Genomic DNA, 22695 nt, shown 5'->3' with positions numbered 1-22695 from the left:
AATGGGATGAATTAATCTCGGTCAAAATTCAGCCTAATGGCAAGAAAATGCTAAATACACCCCAAAAATCAGCCAATCAAATGCAAAATTCTCACGGAACCACAGGCAGGATAAAGAGCTGCCGCACCGAAACGCAGTTTTTTTGCTATTAATGTGTGTTCCTCCCAGTTGCTGGGGTTTTCATGGCTCTCCCCACACACACACAGGGCTGGGGAAAGTGCTCCAAACAAATCTGGGTGTTTGCATCCTGCCTTGCCCGAAAAGCAAAGCAGACTGGTCAAGCAGCAGCCGCTGAAAGCAAGCATTCAATTCTCCTCGGAGGCTCGTTTTCCTCTAAATGGGCCTCTCAGACTCGGTGACAACTCTTAGCTGCTTGAGAGAGAGGGGAAAAAAAAAAAAAAGAAAGAAAAAAAACTGGAATAGAGGAAAAAAAAAACAAAAAAAAAAAAAGAGAGAAAAAAAAAAAAAAAAGAACCTATTTTCCAGTGCAAAGTAATCCCTGCTCCATTGCCATGGCACCAGACATCCGTCTCTTTCTTTCATTGACCAGACGAGGTCCTCCTCAGCCTCTAGCTCCTTTTTTTTTTTTTTTTTTTTTTAAAAATACAATTTTTTTTTTTTTTTGTTCATGCATATGTGTGTGTGTGTGTGTGCTCCTGAATTTGTTTCCTCGGTAGGAAAAGGAGTCATTAAAGTATTAGTTGGGGTTGATTGATTCCTTCGGGGAGAGGAGAGGGGTTTGCGGGGCTTTGTGAGGATCTCAGGGCAGAGGTGCAAGGTTGGAATGAGGAAAGGAAGATGCAGCTTGGCCCTGGGAAAGGCAGAGATCCCTCCCGAAAAAACAAAAACTCGGTGATTTCTTCGAGGTATTGTGAGCACCCGTGAAATAAAGGAGGAGGACAATGTAATCTCTCTTTGCTTTTGACTCCAGAGCAGTTTACATGATTGTGCCATGGCTGAGGGGCTGCCGACAGACTGCAGCAAAAAAAGGAGAAAAGCAAAACACAAAAAAGCAGAAACTGAGACAGATTAAAATAAAAAAAAAAAAAGAAAGAAAACCGATAAAAATTAAATATATACATATATATACACTCAAAAACAAAGCAGTGCAGAAAATCACACAGAGGTTACCAAAACCACCTTAACCCTGCTCCTTTTTTTTCTTTTCCTCTTATCCTCTCCTGCTTCCCAGGTTAAGGAAACCCCCAACCCAAATCCAGCTTTTTGGGGTGCACCACAGCAGTTCTGGTCGGTGACTCAGCATCTGTTGCTTTCTTTTCTCATTTATTGGGTCCGTTTCAAAGGCGCCTCTGGCTCTGGGGAGGGTTCAGGGTTAGGGCTGGGGGATCTGCAGGTGCCTGGGGGGTTTTCTTGGGGGGCAAAGATTCAGCACCTTGGCAGGATGTGGCTCTTGGGTGGCTGCAGCACTCGGGTGACTCTGATTTCCCCATCAGGGCAGGAGAACCTGATGGGTTTTGTAGGGAAAACAAAGGAAACTTTCCCTGATGCAGAGGGAAACACCTTTAGTGCAATTTCTGGAGTTTTTTTTACCAACAAATAGCCCCCAACAGGAGCCCTGAGCAGACAGATGGCTCTGAGCTGCCTATTGCCATGCTCCACCTTTGGATTTCATAAAAAAATCAATTTCCAGTGGCATCTGCAGGCCGGGGCAGGAGGAGGGAGCAGGGCCAGGGCTCCCAGTGCCCCATTGATCCCCCTGGCTCCTGCAGTCTGCTTCTGCTCCTACAAACCACTGGCTCCACTTGAGAAAATTCACAAAATCTAGATTTTAATGTTTCATTTTCTACTTTTTAACTCCACGTGTTTCATTCCTAAAGACTCCTGTGTGCATCTTTCTGTTCATGTCCAACAGTTCAGCCCACCCTGGCAATTCCTGGAATTATAACATGGATTTTGCTGTTGGATGGCACAGCACTGCAGGGAAAACAACAATTCCAAATCCATCAATGAATTCCAACCAATTCAGCCCAAGGAATCCAGGAAAGGGAGGCAATGCTGAGGGAGGCACTACTCAGCAATCCCCATCCCAGGAATTTAATGAATAAAAGCAATCTGATGTTTCACACTTTAGGATTTTTTAAGCTAGATTTTCCTCCTAAAAACCACTGGTTCCACTTGAGAAAATTCACAAAATCTACACTTTAAAGTTTCATTTTCTACTCTTTAACCCCACATCTTTCATTCCTGAAGACTCCTGTGTGCATCTTTCTGTGCGTGTCCAACAGTTCAGCCCACACTGGCAATTCCTGGAATTGTAACGTGGGTTTTGCTGTTGGATGGCACAGCACTGCAGGGAAAACAACAATGATCAATTCTGCACTCAGCACAGAGCCAGAGGGGATTTGTTACTCCCAGGGAAGTTCCCAGCAGAAGGGGAGGTGGATTTTTGGGGGCAGAGCCCAGGGTTGCAGAGGTTTTTGAGTGGCCCCTTCCCACTCTGCTCCCCCAGAAGGTGTTGGACACCCAATTCAGGAGCACCTGAGGGTGACACCAGTGCTCCTGGCATGGTGGCACGTCCCAGAGGCACAGTTTAGCCCAGATTTTGTTATTTAGGTTGCTGGGCACAGAAAGGGGAAGGGAGAAGGAGAAGCAGAGGGGTGAGGTGATGTCAAACACGTTCCTGACATCATCTGGTCACCCTGAGTCCGTCACCAGCCAGGAATTCCTCCCAGCCAAGGCCAAGAGGACACTTTTGTTGGGGGCACAAGGGCCAAAGGTGCCTTGCAGTGTTCTGGAAGCTTTGGCACTCACACATCTCAAAACTCATCTCCCACTGCATTAAGGGAAACGCGTCTCCCCCGGTTGGCACAACTGTGAAACCAACCCCAGTCTGACACCTCCCTGAGGAGCTGGCACAGAGAGCCAGGAGGAGCCTCCTGCCACCCCATCACAGGGCCAGCCCTCAGGAGGAGCCTCCTGCCACCCCATCCCAGGGTCAGCATCTCCTACAGCCCTCAGGAGGAGCCTCCTGCCACCCCATCACAGGGTCAGCCCTCAGGAGGAGCCTCCTTCCATCCCATTTCAGGGTCAGCCCTCAGGAGGAGCCTCCTTTCCCCATCCCAGGGTCAGCCCTCAGGAGAGGCCTCCTTCCATCCCATTCCAGGTTAAGCCCTCAGGACGAGCCTCCTTCCATCCCATTCCAGGGCCAGCCCTCAGGAGGAGCCTCCTTCCATTCCATTCCAGGGTCAGCATCTCCTGCAGCCCTCAGGAGGAGCCTCCTTCCATTCCATTCCAGGGTCAGCCCTCAGGAGGAGCCTCCTTCCATCCCCATTCCAGGATCAGCCCTCAGGAGAAGCCTCCTGCCATCCCCATTCCATGGTCAGCATCTCCTACAGCCCTCAGGAGGGGCCTCCTTCCATCCCCATCCCAGGGCCAGCCCTCAGGAGGAGCCTCCTTTCCCCATTCCAGGGTCAGCATCTCCTGCAGCCCTCAGGAGGAGCCTCCTTCCATCCCCATCCCATTGTCAGCCCTCAGGAGGAGCCTCCTGCCATCCCCATTCCAGGATCAGCATCTCCTGCAGCCCTGATAAACACAGGGGACTTTCCTATTCTTTTTCTGTTCCAGGAGATTCTGGCCTCCAGGAAGATTCCCTGGTTTGTTTTACACTCAGCAGTGGGTCCAGCTTTCACATTCAACCTCTAGCACCAGGAACTGCAGCAAATTGAGCCCAGGGAGGACAAAAGAAGAGAGAAAAGTGCTCAGCTCATGGTTGTCCCTGGAAAGGATGGGTCAGTAAGGGAATGCTGCTTCCTTAAACTGGGAGGGGAGGGAGTTATGAGATCTCTCCCTGCTTTTAGTTCTCTCTTCCATCCAACTCCAGTCTGTAATTTAACACCTTCCCTGGAATATTCTCCTGCCTCCTCTAGAACATCTGGGTAGAGGTTATGAACTCCAGTGTGGCTCCTGCTGCAAAAAAAAAGAAGGGAATGCCATGGAGCAGGATGGCAAATGTTGTTCAATTATTCAGGAACTCAGTTGTGCTCGACGACCTTTATGATCAGACTCAGTTTCTGGAAGGCGGAGCTGGGACGTGGATGTAAATGTGGCTTTGAACTAAAATTTTGTTCCTACACCCAGAAAAAATTCTGCACTAATTCCAGCCCTGAAGGAAGCTCCAACCCTGCTGTCCCATCTCACTCCCTCACCCCACATTCCATCACAGATTTGCTCTCTGCAACCACCAGCACCTGATGGGATTTTTTTCTTTTTTTCCTTGCTTATTTTTCTACTCCCGCCTCACACAGGGGTATCCCGGGATTGCCTCTAAAACTGCCAGGATTTTTATGCAGACAAATAAAATGTAAAGCACGACCAGACCACGAAGGCAGCATTTCACCTTTCACACCTTGGCCTCTCCCAGGCACAAACCAGCAGCAAGAGACGCTGAAAATAGATATATTTAAATATATATAAAATATAACCGGGTCAAATATAACCGGGGCTGAGTCCAAAGCACAGCACAAGCACACCCTGTCCCTCATTCCAAGCAGCTCTTTCGACCTGCAGGACGAAAATGATGGGATTTGCCCAAATCCCATTGTCTGCGCTCGTCTCCACTTCCCTCCGTATCCAATTCCTCAGACAGCCAGAAGAGGGGGATCACATACAGGGCTGACCAAAAGGTGACTTCAGCACCAGAAGCCGTTTTTCCTTTAACAGATTTTTTTATTAATTTAAATTTGCCCTTTCCCCACTCTAATTCCCACCGGTGACAGGGGGGAAAAAAAAAATCCTCTCCAGGAATCTCGTGTGAACAAAGCTGCAGTCAGTGAGGCGAGGTGGTAACAGAATAATTTATGGTGGTTTTAGGAGGAAAAGTGTGGGTTTGAGTGAAATCACGCTAAATTAAAAAGAAAAAAAAATTACTTCCTGAGGAAAAGTAATACTGGAACGAAAAAAGGAATAATAATGGAAAATAATGGGCCTCTGAGCAGCTCTTGTGGACCTGATTCAGGTTCCACAAGTTCCAATAAAGTAGCAAAATACTGACAAACAGCCTGGCTGGTGCAGAACTCACATCCATCCTTCTTTTTCTCAATTTTGGAGGGAGAAACAACAGCACAGCACTCAGAGAGAACAGGGCAGAAACTTCCCCAGTCCTTCCTCAGGATGGGGAGAAGCCAAGGCCTGGGTTTGACACTGCCCACAAGGAGCAAAAGTCTCAAATTCTCCTGCCAAAATCCTGGAATTCACGGGAAAGCCTTGAACCCTGTAGTCATTAGGAGACAATTAAGAATTGATCAGCTTTCCCTGCCCCAGGCTGCAGCCTCACAAGTCACCCTCCCCTCTCTGCTGCCCCTGCTCCCCTTTTCCTCCCTCAGGCATTCCAGGACACCCCACAGCTCCCAAATCCCTGCTTTTCCAGCACCCCCAAGGCCACAAAAGTGCAATTCCTGCTTTGCAGGGATTTGCCTTTCTGCCTTGGAGTGCTGAATTCAGCAGGTTCTGGCACCAGGGAGAAGTGGATCAGGCACCCAAATCCTGTAGGGTGCCACACAAATCCTTGTCATTGTCCCTCAGTTTGCTTCTGGCAGGTTGAAGCAACGCATTACCATACAGAAAATTAAAAAAATAAAAAATAAAATCCCCCCAAAAAACCCATTTAGATGTTGTGGGACATCAAAAATGAGGAAGGATTGATGCTGATTTGGCCAAGGTGGGACCCAGGTGTCGCCCAAGAAAAGCTACCCCAAAAAAAAAAAACAAAAATTAAATCTATTTTCCCTGGCTTACTTTCACAGGAGAAAGAAAGCAGCTTCAGAAATAATCCAGGCAGACCCCTGGGGAGAAGGAGGAGGAATAAAAAAAGAAAAAAAAAAAAGGAAAAAAAACCCAGAAAAAGCCAAGCAAAGCAGCTCCTTCTGGTGTTCCCAGCCCGGGGGAAGGAGGAGGCGAGTCTGGCAGGGAAGGGCCGGGCCGGGGCGGGATGGGGCGCACCCGCTAACCCGGACAATCGGATGAGCAGCGTTTGTCAGGAACAAAAGCCATCTGCCGAGAGCGACAGCAGCGGCGACAAAGGCGGGGCAGCCCCGGCGAGGTGCCAGGGTCAACGGCATCCCATGGCCCGCAGGGATCGATAATGCTAAAAAACCCCGACGGGAAAATCGCCGCGAATGCGCTTCAGGAGGGATGGGGATGATGGAAAACCCCGGCGTGACACTGGGCAGCCGCGGGGGTTTGGGGTTTGTGGGGTTTGTGGGGTTTGTGGGGATGCTCCACAATGAGAATGAGTTTGGGTTTGGGTGCCCCAAAATGGGAGAGAGCAAGGAGAGCTCGGGTTTGGGGAGGGGTGAGAATGAGATCCTGATGGGTTTGGGCACCCAAAACCGGGAGAGAGCAAGGAGAGCTCGGGTTTGGGGAGCTATGCCCACATAGAGAGGGTGTTTAATAACAAACCCCACTTCCCAAAGTCGGTAAGGGTTTGTGGGGATGCTCCATGCTGGAGAATGAGATCCTGATGGGTTTGGGTGCCATAAAATGGGAGGAGAGTAAGGAGAGCTCGGGTTTGGGGAGGGGTGAGAATGAGATCCTGATGGGTTTGGGCACCCAAAAACGGGAGAGAGCAAGGAGAGCTCGGGTCTGGGGAGCTGTGCTCACTCAGAGAGGGTGTTTAATAACAAACCACACTTCCCAAAGTAGGTAAGGGTTTATGGGGATGCTCCATGCTGGAGAATGAGATCCTGCTGGGTTTGGGTGCCCCAAAATGAGAGAGAGCAAGGAGAGCTCGGGTTTGGGAAGGGGTGCCCACGTAAAGAGGGTGTTTAATAACAAACCACACTTCCCAAAGTAGGAAAGGGTTTGTGGGGATGCTCCACTCTGGAGAATGAGATCCTGATGGGTTTGGGTGCCCTAAAATGGGAGGAGAGCAAGGAGAGCTCGGGTTTGGGGAGGGGTGAGAATGAGATTCTGATGGGTTTGGGCGCCCCAGAATGGGAGAGAGCAAGGAGAGCTCGGGTTTGGGGAGCTGTGCCCACTCAGAGAGGGTCCTTAATAACAAACCACACTTCCCAAAGTGGGGGTTTGGGGTTTGTGGGGATGCTCCATGCTGGAGGATGAGATCCTGATGGGTTTGGATGCCCCAAAATGGGAAGAAAGCAAGGAGAGCTCGGGTTTGGGGAGGGGTGCCCATGTAGGGTGTTTGATAACAAACCCCACTTCCCAAAGTGGGGAAGGGTTTGTGGGGTTTGTGGGGTTTGGGGTTTGTGGGGTTTGTGGGGATGCTCCATGCTGGAGAATGAGATCCTGCTGGGTTTGGGTGCCCCAAAATGGGAGAGAGCAAGGAGAGCTCGGGTTTAGGGAGTTATGCCCACTCAGAGAGGGTGTTTGATAACAAACCACACTTCTCAAAGTGGGGGTTTGGGGTTTGGGGTTTGTGGGGATAACCCATGCTGGAGGATGAGATCCTGCTGGGTTTGGGTGCCCCAAAATGAGAGAGAGCAAGGAGAGCTCGGGTTTGGGGAGGGGTGCCCACGTAGGGTGTTTAATAACAAACCCCACTTCCCAAAGTCGGTAAGGGTTTGTGGGGATGCTCCATGCTGGAGAATGAGATCCTGATGGGTTTGGGTGCCCTAAAATGGGAGAGAGCAAGGAGAGCTCGGGTTTGGGGAGCGGTGAGAATGAGATTCTGATGGGTTTGGGCGCCCCAGAATGGGAGAGAGCAAGGAGAGCTCGGATTTGGGGAGCTGTGCCCACTCAGAGAGGGTGTTTAATAACAAACCCCACTTCCCAAAGTGGGGAAGGGTTTGTGGGGATGCTCCATGCTGAAGAATGAGATCCTGCTGGGTTTGGGCGCCCCAAAATGAGAGGAGAGCAAGGAGAGCCCGGGTTTGGGGAGCTGTGCCCACATAGAGAGGGTGTTTGATAACAAACCCCACTTCCCTAAATGCCCCCTCAGCCATCAGAGCCTGTTCCAGCTCCTAAATGTGCATTTCTCTGTGTGTGCTCATCCCCACCCAAACTATCCATCAATGACCAGGGGCAAGCCAGATGCTGGAAGAACAAATGGCTGTGCCAAGAGGAATTTGAGCCTAAAATTCGGAATGCTCCTCCTTCAAGCCTTCTTGATCCTTTCTCAGGCCACTTCTCCCCATCTGTGCCTCAGTTTCCCTTTTGTGAGGCAGGATTTATGCCTCCTGTGAGAGGAACACTCCTGGAAAATAGGACAGCCCCTGATGCTGCAGTAAATAGGCCAGGCAAGAACCTACATTTCCATGGGAAGAATTGGTTTAACCCAATTATTAATACACCATTTACTCAGAATTAACTACAGCTGAAAAGGAGCAAACTCCCAATAAGTGATATTTCAACAGGTCCTGCTTTTTCTGCAGGACAGACTCAGCCTGGGGATGGTTCTACAAATCATCTTTACTCAAAATGCCTTGGTTATTTTAACCTCTCATTCCAAATTGGCAGGTGATGGCAGTATCTTCTGGGATGATATTTGGGATAAAATAATATAATATAATATAATATAATATAATATAATATAATATAATATAATATAATATAATATAATATAACGTAACATAACATAATATAATATAATGTTATATTATATTATGTTATATTATATTACATTACATTATATATATGTTATATATAATATATATTATATAATATATAATAATATAATATAATAACAAATCTCCCTCCTTATTTCAGATTCAAAGTCAGATTATGTCCCCCAGCTCTTTGTAATTTGTGTGACCACCTGTACTTCAGCACATCATGGAAAAAAAAAAAAAAAAAACAATTCTTTTTTCCCACTAAAACTTTGGAAAGATTCCCCCCCCCCCCCCCCGCCTTGGAAACATTCATTATATTTCATACTTTAGGATTTTTTAAACTAGATTTTCCTCCTAAAAACCTCCTGGCTCCACTTGAGAAAATTCACAAAATCTAGATTTTAATGTTTCATTTTCTACTTTTTAACTCCACGTGTTTCTTCCTATAGACTCCTGTGTGCATCTTTCTGTCCAACAGTTCAGCCCACTCTGGCAATTCCTGGAATTATAACGTGGGTTTTGCTGTTGGATGGCACAGCACTACAGGGAAAACAACAATTTCAAATCCATCAGTGAATTCCAACCAATTCAGCCCAAGGAATCCAGGAAAGGGAGGCAATGCTGAGGGAGGCACTACTCAGCAATCCCCATCCCAGGAATTTAATGAATCCATGCAATCTGATGTTTCATACTTTAGGATTTTTTAAACAAAATTTTCCTCCTAAAAACCACTGGCTCCACTTGAGAAAATTCACAAAATCTATGTTTTAAAGTTTCATTTTCTCCTCTTTAACCCCACATCCTTCATTCCTAAAGACTCCTGTGTGCATCTTTCTGTGCGTGTCCAACAGTTCAGCCCACCCTGGCAATTCCTGGAATTATAACGTGGGTTTTGCTGTTGGATGGCACAGCACTGCAGGGAAAACAACAATTCCAAATCCATCAGTGAATTCCAACCAACTCAGCCCAAGGAATCCAGGAAAGGGAGGCAATGCTGAGGGAGGCACTACTCAGCAATCCCCATCTCAGGAATTTAATGAATAAATGCAATCTGAAGCAAAGAGGAACGAAATAGCAGAGCACACATTTCCACTTCCCCTGGCATCTCTCTCTCTAAATCATCTAAATGGTTCATTTTACCTGTGCCTAAGTGCCCCTGTAGGAAAAAAAAATGCAAATTTCCATCCAAAGTCAAAATGACTCATCACTTAAACAGGAGGATCTGCACCCAAGTCAGCAGAGAAGTGAAAAGTGAAATCAGGGAGGCAGATCAGCCACAGAGCCACGAGCAAAGCTGAGTCTACATCCAAGAGCAGCAGAGAAAACCCAGCTTGGAAATGGTTCTGAATGCCAGAAAGTCGAGTCTTGGCCTGAAAGATTCCACCAAGCCCAGAGGTCTGGGACCTGCAGCAAAATCCCTCCTGTGGGAGGGCTGGATGAGGAAGGTGGATGAGGGAGGTGGATGGGATCTCAGTGTTGGGATTTCCCCTTTTGGTTTCCTGTTTCCCCATTAAATTTCACTTAGGGACATCTGCCACTGTCCCAGCTTGCTCCTGGACATTCCCAGGGATGGAAACACCACAAACAGCCCTGGCCATCCACCACATTTCCCTGCCCTCTCAGGCCATTCACCACATTTCCCTGCCCTCCCAGCTGCTGAAATCCAGGTGTTTTTTTTGCCTAGAGAAAGGCAGATGAAAGCTGCTCTCACTCTGGGACCTGCAGCAAAATCCCTCCTGTGGGAGGGCTGGATGAGGGCTGGATGAGGAAGGTGGATGAGGAAGGTGGATGGGATCTCAGTGTTGGGATTTCCCCTTTTGGTTTCCTGTTTCCCCATCCCAGGTTTGGGTTGGAAGGGACCTTAATTTTCACTTAGGGACATCTGCCACTGTCCCAGCTTGCTCCTGGACATTCCCAGGGATGGAAACACCACAAACAGCCCTGGCCATTCACCACATTTCCCTGCCCTCTCAGGCCATTCACCACATTTCCCTGCCCTCCCAGCTGCTGAAATCCAGGGCTTTTTTTTTGCCTAGAGAAAGGCAGATGAAAGCTGCTCTCCACTCCAGACATAATAAAGCACAAAAAACCACCAGGCAGAGGCTTTTAGAGAGCCAGGAGGAGAGAAGGAATTAGGAAACCCAACACCAGAGAGACCCCAGCAGCACTCAGAGCCGGGCGAAGCCTTTCAGGCCGAGCACAAATATTATTATTATTATTATTATTATTATTTATTATATAACACCTGGGATTGCTGCCTTTTCTCTTCACCCACAGCCACCTCCTGGTGCATTTACACTGCCACTGTCCCCATGCTGGCCCAGTTTCCCAGCTTCCTTCCATCCAGGTAAATACAGAGGCAGCTGAGTGCCTATTATACCCTGCTGCTTCTGCCTTGCACTTATCCTATTATGCCATTACAGCTGCTCTAGGGTCGGCTGTTTTCTGGTTTGTGACATAATATTGTGGGCCCAGGTCCCCCCCTCCCTGTCCCCAAAGCCAGGAGCCCTTCAGGGGGCAGCAGGCAGGGCCACCAATGTGTCACCACCCAGGAGCTGCTCCCTCACACAGGTCCCCCTTTTATCCAGAATTTACCCTCTGGGAAATGGGAAAAGGCAGCACCTAGCCCAGAGTAACAGCCAGCTGCCAATAAAGGCACTTGAAATGGGCAAAGAGAGGCAAGCTGGAGGCCTGCAGGGTGGATAACGCCCCTGCTGCCTTTGGAGCAGGGGAAATGTCATTTCAGGGCTTGTTTTCTCAGCTCTTTCCTCCTCCTGCAGCTGGAGGTAGCAGAGCCCTGAGCAGCAAAGTGAGGAGTGAGCGGGGCCAGGGATGGAGGGGCCTTTCCTTCCCTGGGCTCTTTCTGCAGGGGAATTTTGGTGATGTTTGGTCTCCTTAAAATACCCACTGATACTTTTGCTGCTGGACAAAAGCCAAGGTGGCCTCACAAGTGCTCTGCTGTCACCCCTGGGTCCAGCAGGAGCTTCTTGTGCCCCTTTGAGCCACTGACCTCGAGAGTTTGGAGCCCTTTGGGCACCTGAGGCTGGGATAAATTCCAGCTTAAGCCAGCCCAGGACGTGGTGGATGGAGAAGAGCCCATCAGGAGGAGCTCCCAGCCAAATCCAAGCAGGACAGAAGGACTGGACAGACCCCCAGGGGCAGGGAAGGCTCCAGCATTTCAACTGGGCCTGGACAAAACATTCCCCAGGGAACGGAGGTGACCTGCAAAGCCATCACACAGCCCCTGTGGCCACCCACAGCCATCCAAGGCTTTCTACTTCCATCCCTACACATGCAGAAGGCACCAAGCACAACCAGGGGGTGATTTACCCAACCAGGGGGTGATTTACCCAACCAGGGGCAGATTTACCCAACCAGGGGGTGATTTATTAACCCAGGGGGTGATTTACACAACCAGGGAGTGATTTACACAACCAGGGGCAGATTTACTAAACCAGGGGGTGATTTACACAACCAGGGGGTGATTTACTAAACCAGGGGCAGATTTACCAAACCAGGGGCAGATTTACCCAAACCAGGGGTGATTTACCCAACCAGGGGGTGATTTACCCAACCAGGGGGTGATTTACACAACCAGGGGGTGATTTACCAAACCAGGGGCAGATTTACCCAAACCAGGGGGTGATTTACTAACCCAGGGAGTGATTTACTAAACCAGGGGGTGATTTACCCAACCAGGGGCAGATTTACCCAACCAAGGGCAGATTTACCCAACCAGGGGCAGATTTACCCAACCAGGGGATGATTTACTCAGCCAGGGGGTGATTTACTAAACCAGGGGCAGATTTATCCAACCAGGGGCAGATTTACCCAACCAGGGGGTGTTTACACAACCAGGGGGTGATTTACTAACCCAGGGGGTGATTTACTAAACCAGGGGCAGATTTACCCAACCAGGGGGTGATTTACTAACCCAGGGGGTGATTTACCCAACCAGGAGGTGATTTACTAATCTCAGCATCAACAAAGAGTAAAAAACTTTGAAAGCCAAGGGAATTGACTGCCTCCAATTAATGCCATCTCTTGAGCTGAAGCATTGTGCTGTTTTTAAGGACAGGTTCCTAAATCTCTTTTTTTTTTTTAAATTGCTGTTTTCAGGAATTGATCTGTGGCCACACAGCAGGAACACTGCAGTGCCACCACACCCAGATCCCAGCTGCTCCAGTTCCAACCCTTGGAGCAAGTGCAGGGCTCCTGGATCAGTGCTGAGACCACAGCCAAGGGAAAACAAGCGCATTTCTACCCCATTTTAATCCATAAAATAACTGCAAAACAGCTAAATTATCAATTAGTTAGGGCTTTTTGTCAATTTGTTTTAAATAAGAATATAAATTATATCCTAACTATTGTGTTGCATCCATATCTGGTGATAGCTGAGCTGCTTATCTGAGCAAAGGAAGAGATATTCAAGTTGATGAAGAACAAATTCTGCTTTTTTGGCTCCTTCTCCAGCTTTAAAACCAGACTGTACTAATCTATAAATCAATCAACAAGGCCAATTCTTAATTCTGAGGAATATCTGAGGAATATTCTGAGGAAGATCCAGAGCCAAGGGGAACCAGAAGAGCATGAGAAGGAATTGAGGAGGGCAAAGAAGATGTTTGTGGTACTCAGGGGCTTCTGCTCAAGCCAGCCCCATCCCTGAGCTCGGTAAATTCATTAAAATGGTAACAAAATCCTTCATCATTTGAGATTAGTGCATCAGCCCTGTCTGTCTGATGGCTGAGGGATGCCTGGAGCTCCTCCTGTGAGTGCTCCTGAGTGGGGCTGAGCTCTCCAGGAAAACTCAACAGGAAATGGAAGCTGTTGACCTGAGAGGGCCTTTCCTGGCACAGCCCAGGCTGGGAGCAGCAGAACACGAGGTCACTTTGCTGAGAGGAATTACCCAGACTTTGGTTGCTTTCAAAATCCTGCTATTGCCACTCTGTACCACTTAGGGGCTGAGCTCTGCCAGCAGCTTCTTGTTTAGAGGGGTGGAAATCTCACTGTAAATAAGGGAAGGGAGGATAATCCACATGTTGGGAAGAGTTTGACCCCAAAATCCATTGGAGCTCCCTGAGAGGCTCCCAGCAGTTTGTTGGCTGTGAAATCAGCTTCCAGCCCAGCATTCCTGCAGTGAATTTTCCCCACAAACTATTTAATTCTATTTAAACCTCCCAGCTCAAATTGTACCTGACAGAGATCCTGACACGAATTTCCTCCTCTGTGTGTCTGGTTTGCACGTGCTGCCAGTGTCTGTCAGTCTTTTACTAAAGCCAGAATCACTTCCCAAGACTTGGACCTCGCTGAAATCCATGCAGAAATCACCAAGAACACATCCACGACTTGCAGCAGCTCCATAATTTTCCATAAAATCATATATTCCTTTGCCCAAACTGTAATATTCCTGTTCTAGAGCCTGTGGTTCATCCCACTGAACTGAACTGATGTCACAATGGGGGACAAAGCAGCGAGAGATGAGAATTTGGGTTTTTGTTTCTATTCCTCTTGTAAAAAACCAAGTGAGCATCGTCATCAATGCCCATCTCCAGGGTGGGTTAGTTCATGAAGGTGTCTGAAGTCACCTCCTCTTAAAATCAGCCTGGAATGTCACAGAAATGAAATCATTTTAGTGGCTCATAAGGTTTTCATGTCCCAGTGTGCAGCCCAGGGCATTTCAGGTTTTTGGTTTGTCAGAGCTGCTTTGTCCAGAGTTAAACCAACAATTCCAGCCTGAGCTGCAGGTTCCAAGTCCAAAAGCCAAGACAGAGCCAGTCCCTCTGGATCTGGGCACTCCAGTGATGCATGGAATCATTAAGGTTGGAAAAAACCTCCAGGATCATCAAGTCCAGCCAGAGCTGAGTGCCACATCCAGGCCTTCCTGGGACACCTCAGGGCTGGGGACTCCAGACCTCCCTGGGCAGCCCCTGCCAGGATTCAACAACCTTTCCATGGGGAGATTCCTGCTGATTCCAGCCTGAGCCATTCCCTCTGCTCCTGCCCCTGTTCCCTGGAGCAGAGCCTGACCTGGGGCTGTCCAGGAGCTGTGCAGAGCCACAAGGGCCCCCCTGAGCCTCCTTTGCTCCAGGCTCAGCCCCTGCCCAGCTCCCTCAGCCCCTCCTGGGGCTCCAGACCCTTCCCAGCTCCATTCCCTGCCCTGGACTCGCCCCAGCCCCTCCAGGTCCAGACTGGACACAGCACTCGAGGTGTGCCCAGCACTGCCCCATGGAGGAGCTAATTAACCTGGCCTAATTACCCTCTGCACCCACATCAGCCCAGCTCTGAGCATCCCAGCCAAGCCATTTCCAGTTGGTTCTCCCAGCCCGGAGCCCCCCAGCCAGTGGAGCTGGGTTCAGGGCCAGACCCAGCTCAGAGGGCAGCAGATGTGGCCCCTGGGGAGGCTGGAGGAGAAACAGGGCACAGATTCCTGGTTTTGGGCAGGAAAGGGCAGGACAGAGCTCAGCAGCACGGCCAGGACAAGGGGACAGAAATCAGGCACATTGCCACAGGCAGCTGAGCTCACACAGAGCTGCTGTGGCTTCAGCTGGAGCTGGCACAGCAGCACAGGCATGTGTGGCAGAGCAGTTGGTGAAATTATGGCTAAACCAGAGAGCAAATGTCTATTTACATGGATAGATATGTCTTGATTAAACAGATAAATAGATGTATTGGATAGATATATTTCTGCAATTAAAATATAATATTATGTACATATATATTAAATATATAATATTATGAATACATTTTTTGGATCCCACAAGCAGCTGAACTCACACAGAACTTCTGGAACTTCAGCTGGACCTGCCACAGCAGCACAGGCATGTGTGGCAGAGCAGTTGGTGAAATTATGGCTAAACCAGAGAGCAAATACCTATTTATATGGATAGATATGTATTGATTAAATAGATAAATAGATGTATTGGATAGATATATTTCTACAATGAAAATATATAATATTATGTACATATATATAAAATATATAATATTATGAATACATATTTTTTGGATCTCACAAGCAGCTGAACTCAGAGCTGTTGTGACTGCTACCACAGCAGCACAGACACGTTGGCAGAGCTATTGGTGAGATTATGGCTAAACCAGAGAGCAAATGTCTATTTACATGGATAGATATGTCTTGATTAAACAGACAAATAGATGTATTGGATAGATATATTTCTACAATGAAAATATATAATATTATGTACATATATATAAAATATATAATATTATGAATACATTTTTTTGGATCCCACAAGCAGCTGAACTCTCACAGAACTTCTGGGACTTCAGCTGGACCTGGCACAGCAGCACAGGCATGTGTGGCAGAGCTGTTGGTGAGATTACGAATCAGAAAGCAAATATCTGTTTATATGGACAGCTATATACTGATTAAACAGATAAATAACTGTATTTGATAGATAAATTCCTACAATTAAATGTACAGTGAATACATATCTTTTACAAATCAGCACATCCAGCCCACACGTGATCTGTACATGGAGGAGAAGCTCAGCCTGAGCTTCTGTTTCCAATTAGAAGCAGCTCTGCTGCAATTAATCACGGCCTGCTTGATGAAGCACACACTGAGAGGGCAGCAGGGACTCTGGGAAGCTCAGCCTGTCGTCTGCAGCCACAACAAGTTGGGTTTCAGCCTCAGGACAAGGAGGGTTTGTCACCCAGCCCTGGTCTGAGCTGCTCCCAGCACTGTCCCCAAACCAGGTGGCCCAGAAGGTCCCCAAAGATAATTTACAAAAGTTTCAATTTAATAAATGTTATTTAATGAATTAAATACCACCCATCCAACGCTGGCTTTGAACACTAAACTCTCACTATTTTTATTTACCATTATTTTAATGACTGAACTCAACTACAAACCTGATTTTTTACCTCCTTCCCTCCTGTGTCTCCCCATCCCATTTTCCCCTTTACACCCTTGCACCTCCAAAAGCTGAGTCACCCCTGGAAAGTTTACAAAGCTCTGGGATCATCTCAAATCACGTGGGATGACACAAAAGGATTCAATTTTGAAAACTTCAGCAAAACTAAACTCTTTCTCCATTCCTTTGCAAGGAGATATTAAAACAAAACAAACCATCTCCCAGGGTTTAAGTCACTGAGCTATTACAGTTTTCAATAGAAAAATGTCTTAGTGAAAAACTCCTCATCAGCTTTTGCTTTAAATTAAGGGCTTAGATTTTATCTGGGTCTGAATCTACTGCTAAACACAAACCTTTTCTCCTTGCTCACAGCTTCTACAGGTGCAAAATAGAAATTTTTAATAAATTTTTAATAAAATTAAAAAAAATTAATAAATAAAAAAGATAATAAAAAGGTTATAAATGTAGTCTAAGGGAATCTTAGAATACAAGAAAAAGGAAATATTCTATTTACATTTAGAATAGAAATATACTCTAATATATTCTTACAATGGAGAAATGTTCCATGATCCAGACCTGTTTCCTGGAGCTCCCAAAGCCTCAGAGGGGTGACACTGTGGAATTGTGGAATTGTGACAGTGGAATTCTCCCAGAAAGCCAAATCTGAGCTCTTTGCACCAAGCAGCAGAGGCTGAAGAGCCAGGATGGAGTTGCCTGGTTTCTACAAGTCATAAATCAAAATAAATACAACCTGACAGATGCAATCTGATTCTGGGATCCCTTCTTCCCCATCCTTGTGTGTGGGAAGAGAGCAATAATCCCACCAACCAAAAAAAAGAAGAAAAAAATATGGACTGAAGGGACTTTCTGCTGCTCCAGAGGTTGGGATTTTAGGATTTTAGTAGGAATTACTAAAATTCCTAAGGTAAGAGAAAGTTTGGGCAAATTTCTTCCTGGAGGAGCCCCAAACCTCCAACTTACCCTGTAGGGTTTGTACCAGAGATTCTCTGAGGCATTTAGGGTTTGCTAGAACGTTTCTGCTACCTGATATTCTTACATTCATACCATTATTATTATTATTACTATTACTATTATTATTGTTATTGAATGTTGCCCAATAATTCAAAGAGGGAGCACAAGCAGTAACTAAAAAAAGAAAAAAAAAATTCTTCTAAAAGATGAATTTCCACATGCAAATGGAAAAATGCATTTTTATCAAACAAGCAGACAGCAGCAGTGTGACATTTGCAGATTTCAGGGCCTTTAAATACAGGAATATTGTCCAAAGAGGAAAAAAAAGTGATTAATTTATTTTTTATTAATCATTTATGTGACTCCACCCAAGGTTCTGAGCCAAATCAGGTGGGAAAGGACCTCAGGAGGTCTCTGGTGCAGCTTCCTGGGATCCAACCACAATATTTTGGGTTTTATCCCATTCCTCATCCACCCTGTGGCTTCCAGCAAGAGCAAATCCTCCACTGGTGTTCATGAAAACACTAAAAAGTGGGAAAGAGCCTTAAAAACCATCTAATTCCAGGATTACACCAGCTGCTCTGGTAATCACCACCACCATTTGATTTTCCCTCCCCACTCCTGAATTTTCAAACCAACTGGGTGGTTTTCATTCTGAGCTGCAGATTGCACTCCTGAATCAATTTAATTTTTTTTTTTTGTTCAATCACCCATTATTGATGCAGGATTCAAAAAGGCATCCCCAGAATAACTAAAATCCCTTGACATGATGCCTTAACTCAAGCTCATCTCACAACCAAACCAGAAATGAGGAGAGAGAACCATGGTTACAGTGAAAATATCACCCAGCTCCTCCAGAGCTGGCTCATCCCTGCCCAGCCCTGGCAAAACCACGGCAATTTCAGAAGAACCAATCAGTTCATGTGGTCAGTACTGAAGGAGGGAGGCTTTAGGAGGGGTTTGCATGTTGGAAAGGTGATGACTTGGCAGAAAACTGCAGGATTTTCTCTGCACAGGCAGGTGTCGGGTCCGTCTGTCTGTCTGTCTGTCTCTGCCCCGGACACGGGTAGGGCGGTTCTTGGGTGGACGCGTTTCAAAGGACGAGTCTGGACTCTTCAGCTTTTCCATCCTCTGATTGTTTATTGTTTCTTATCTACAAAATTTTCTGTCTGCCCAACAGAGGTCTGATCTGCAAGGCAGCCAAGGGCACTATGACCACCCACGGGGCGGTCATGTCTTTTTATACTAAAATCTACGTACATGATATTTACCTTTATTTGCCAATGCTTTTCACCCATGTTGGCAAGTGCACCTTCACCATAAACCAATCCCCAAGTGCCAACATCACCACAGGAGATGGAAGACAAGAAGAAGAAAGAAGAAGGACGAGACACGCCCTGATCCCTCCATCTTGTCTCCATAACCCCCCTGTACCAAAAACCTTAAAGTTTATATTTCACCCTCTAAATGTGTCCCTTTTACACCCTTCACTCTAAAGTGATTCTCATGTCCTCAAACTGCTGTCACTTCTGTGGATGGATCAAAATCAAGCCACCAAACACTCCTGGTAACATTCCAGGATTTCCGAGACCCCCAAGGGTTCTCCTGGCATCTCTGGACATCGGGAACGATGTGCTGAGATCCCACAGGCAGGAGTATGAACCAGAGATGGAAATCAGGATATCAACAGCAAAATGGGGGCACAGAGAGCCAGAAACAATTCTGGAGGAAGGAGAACATGGCTTGAAGCTGATTTATTGCTCTTAAAGCCAACATTGGAACATTCCTGAGGGCTTGGGTTCCACCTCTGTTTGGGATCACCTCAGTTAATCCTATCCAGAACATTTTTTGTGACTTCTTCCTCTCACTCCTGCCTGGTTCTGTCACATAAAACAGGAGGAAGCCGGCCAAGAAAATGAAAAGTTGTGAAGGATGGGAAAAACGACGCAGAGCGCAGAGCTCATTTTGGCTTTGATAAAGGCCTGGACAGGACTCTTCAGTTTGCAGAAATCATGGAATGGTTTGGGTTGGGAGGGACCCTAGAGCCCATCCCATGGGCAGGGACCTTCCACCGTCCCAAGGTGCTCCAAGCCCCATCCAACCCTGTCTGGGGCACTTCCAGGGATCCAGGGCAGCCACAGCTCCTCTGGGCATCCTCCCAGCCAGGAATTCCTTCCCAAAATCCCATCTCAAACTCTCTAAAGGCCTCTAAGTCCTGCAGCAACTGAAAAAAGCAACCAGGCCCTCAAAGGTGACACCACACCAAGTGTCCCTTCTCAAACCATGGATGGAAAAATGTTGGAAAACCCAAAGAACAGGTGGAAACACAATCTGTGAAATTCCATTTTAAACCTGTAGCTCACAGCCAAGTTGTAGTCAAAGCAAATGTAAAGAAAGAAAACAATGCCCACAATTTTCAGGAATTTCCACCCTGAATTTCCACAATTTCCACCCCGGCCCAGGAAAATGCGTTCCTGTCAATAAAAGTGGGAATTCCATGCACAGCCTGATGAAAGCAATGGAGCAGATTGCAGGTGTGTAAATACAACTGAATTTGTACCACAAATCATCTTCCCACCCAAATCACCTTGTGGGAAAGAGAAATAATGTTCTGAAATGTGAATTAAGGCAGGTTTGAGCACATGAGGCACTTCTGCCACAACACCAAACACAGCAATTGACCCACTAAAAAACCCTTACTTCTCTTTCTTGCCAACATTGTCACATGGAAGTTTTCTGCCGTGCTCACTCTCAGAGTCCTGGTTTGGTTAAACCCTGGCACGTGTTTTGAATAAGGAGCGAAATCTGCCAGCACAAAAGGGTCTGAACTCAGGGCAGTGCAGCCCAAGCAGGGCAGAGCCCTGACACTCCCACTCAGGAACTTGCACCTGCATCCAGCCGATGCTGTGACAGCTTCCACCAGACCAGGGGCTGGCCCTGCACACCCCCTGCACCCTGAAGCTTCCCAGCACACAGAGTTAGCCACGAATCTGCCCTGATTTCCTGGAAAGCAGCACCATCTCACCCACCAGGAGATAATTTCCCGGCTGCTGTTTCACCCCTCTTCTCCCACAGCTTCCCCTCTCCAGGCAGATTTTTCCCAGTGGAAGATAAGCAGTTCTTTCATGCCTTATTCCAGTCTCTCCCACTTTTAAAGAATCTCTTTTCTGCCTGCCAAGCTTTGCTCTCATCAAGGGATAAATTCCATGAGCAGGAAGAAGGAAGGCAGTGGGAATCCCCTGGGAAGGTGCTGCCCATGGCATGCAGAGCCCTCCTGGGCACAAAATCCATGGCAGTGGCTCAGCTCTGCCCCCAAAATCCTGAAAAGGCAGAGGGCTGCCTGGTCAGTGATTTAAGGTAGTAACAAAAGATGGATTTGGGATTGGCCAAAGGCTCATAACCCAAGTTCAGCTTTTCCTGACACAGCTCTCTGGGCTGGCTCTTGCTGCATTTTGGACTCTATAAACCCTCCACAAGTGTGCAGTGGCACCCTGGCCATGGCAGGGGACAAGATCCCTGATCAATGCACAGAATTCTCATCAAATTTTAATGCAACCCAACTTCACTGAGACAATTTCTGCGCATGAGAACTCGCAAGGACCCAGCAGTGAAGCTCCAAGCAGGGAATGGTACTTGCCTGGAGCTCCAGGTGGGATGGAGCTCTGGAGAGTGAAATCCTCCTCTGGCTCCTTGGGCAGGTCTTTCCTGCAGATTTCTGGCCCTGACTCCCAGCTCCAGAAGAATCCAGGTGATCCTCACTCTTTTTCATGAGCAATTCCCACTGAAGTTACTCCTATGAGAGGGAAAAAAATAAAAAAAAAAGAAGAGATATATTTGTTTCTTTGTAGAACAGAAGTGTAAGTGCTGCTCACTGAAATCCCCCAATAAAGAGTGAAAGAAGTGCCTGGAACTTGAGCTGACAGCACACAGAGCACTTCAGAATACAGAACAGAATCTGGGGCAAAAAAAGCATTTTCATATTCTCATATTAAAAGCAAAGTGAACACAAGTTGTTTGGATTAATAAGGAGACAAAATAAATTCAAACAATTAAACGCAGAGTGAAGTTTTCCCTTCTCCACCTGAAACAGATGAGACTGGAACACCTCTCCCCCTGAATCACCCTTTTCACAGCAAAATTCATCTGTGGGGCCAAATGTTTCTGCCTTTGCTCTGCAAAAAAACTTCTTTTTCCCCCCTGGCAAACCTGACACCTCAGCCCCTCTGGAGTGCCCGGACACACCAAATTCCCCCTCAACTCTGAGATTTCCCTACCCAGACCTACCTAAAGGAAACCCCTCCTATCAGACATTTATTGCCAGGTTTGGAAGGTCAGGGAGGAGGAGGAGGAGGAGGAGGGAGGAGTGGGACTCGGGGCAGGGCTGGAGTCACTCAGTGGGCACCTCTCAGCAGGAGTGCCAGGGCAGAGCTGTGCCTGCAGAAATCTCTGCCAGATCAACCCACAGCCTCAAACAGCGGAGAAATGAGCCAGGCCCGATCCTGATTCATCAGTATTCAGTTGTGGATTCAGAGGGACAGCTCGGAATTGACACTGGAATAAGGAAAAATCAGGATTAGGCACCATCTGTCTCAGAGAGGGGAGCGGCCAGAATTGCCGTGCACATTTGAATCCTCTTCCCCCATTTCTTTAATCTCTCGCACATTCCAGGTTTTCCATTCAGCTCCGGTGACAAAAGATTTTACAAAATGACAGTCCAGATTGAGAGAACAGAAATTACAACCTCTGACAAAAGAGATGCCAAACTTTTTATCAACGATAAGTGCTCCTTCCACGCAGAGCCCGGGCTGCAATGGGAAATATAAGGCAGATGTCGAATGGAAATTAAACATTGTGCTCCCAGGGTGGCCTCAGCTGCATTCAGAGCTTGATTTAAAACAAGGCCAGAGTTCTTTCATCATTTCTTCAGGAAAAGAAAAAAAAAAAAAAAAAGTTTCAAACATAAAGATATTCTAAACAGGCGCATACTTGACCTAGAACTTGGCGGTGCAGGACAATAAATGAGTGTAAAAAGCACCAGCACGGGGGAGAAAAGGCAAAGCGAGTGGTCTGGGAGAATTTGGTCCTCAAATCACTTCTATTTCGGCATCCTGAGAGTTAAGAGGGAACCCAGGTGAAATATCTTGGCCCTTTTTCTGAATTCCCACCAAAACCTCACATTTGGGAGGCTCGGCCAAGTCGATATTCTGCAGCAGAACCAAAACCAAGCCCAAGCAGCTTGAGGAGAATTTCTCTGCAAGCTTCTCTAAGACTTAAACCATATTTACATCTGTGCCTGGTATTATTGGACATGATAAATTAGC

The 22695-nt window shown here is 47.2% G+C and overlaps 1 long non-coding RNA gene across 6 annotated transcripts in view; it reads right to left on the bottom strand.

The window, feature by feature from the left end:
* Positions 1–22695, bottom strand: part of LOC129129630 (uncharacterized) — a 164177-nt gene that overhangs the window by 102780 nt on the left and 38702 nt on the right. For all 6 annotated transcript variants that reach the window (XR_013185077.1, XR_013185078.1, XR_013185081.1 and 3 more), the window contains one exon: positions 21012–21167. This is a non-coding gene — a long non-coding RNA (uncharacterized LOC129129630). The remainder of the gene's footprint in view (positions 1–21011; positions 21168–22695) is intronic.

This window comes from Agelaius phoeniceus, chromosome 23, assembly GCF_051311805.1.
Source record: "Agelaius phoeniceus isolate bAgePho1 chromosome 23, bAgePho1.hap1, whole genome shotgun sequence".
In the NCBI taxonomy this organism is placed as follows: domain Eukaryota; kingdom Metazoa; phylum Chordata; class Aves; order Passeriformes; family Icteridae; genus Agelaius; species Agelaius phoeniceus.
The sequence above is the reverse complement of the archived record's forward strand: the minus strand, read 5'-3'. Positions and strand labels throughout refer to the sequence as shown.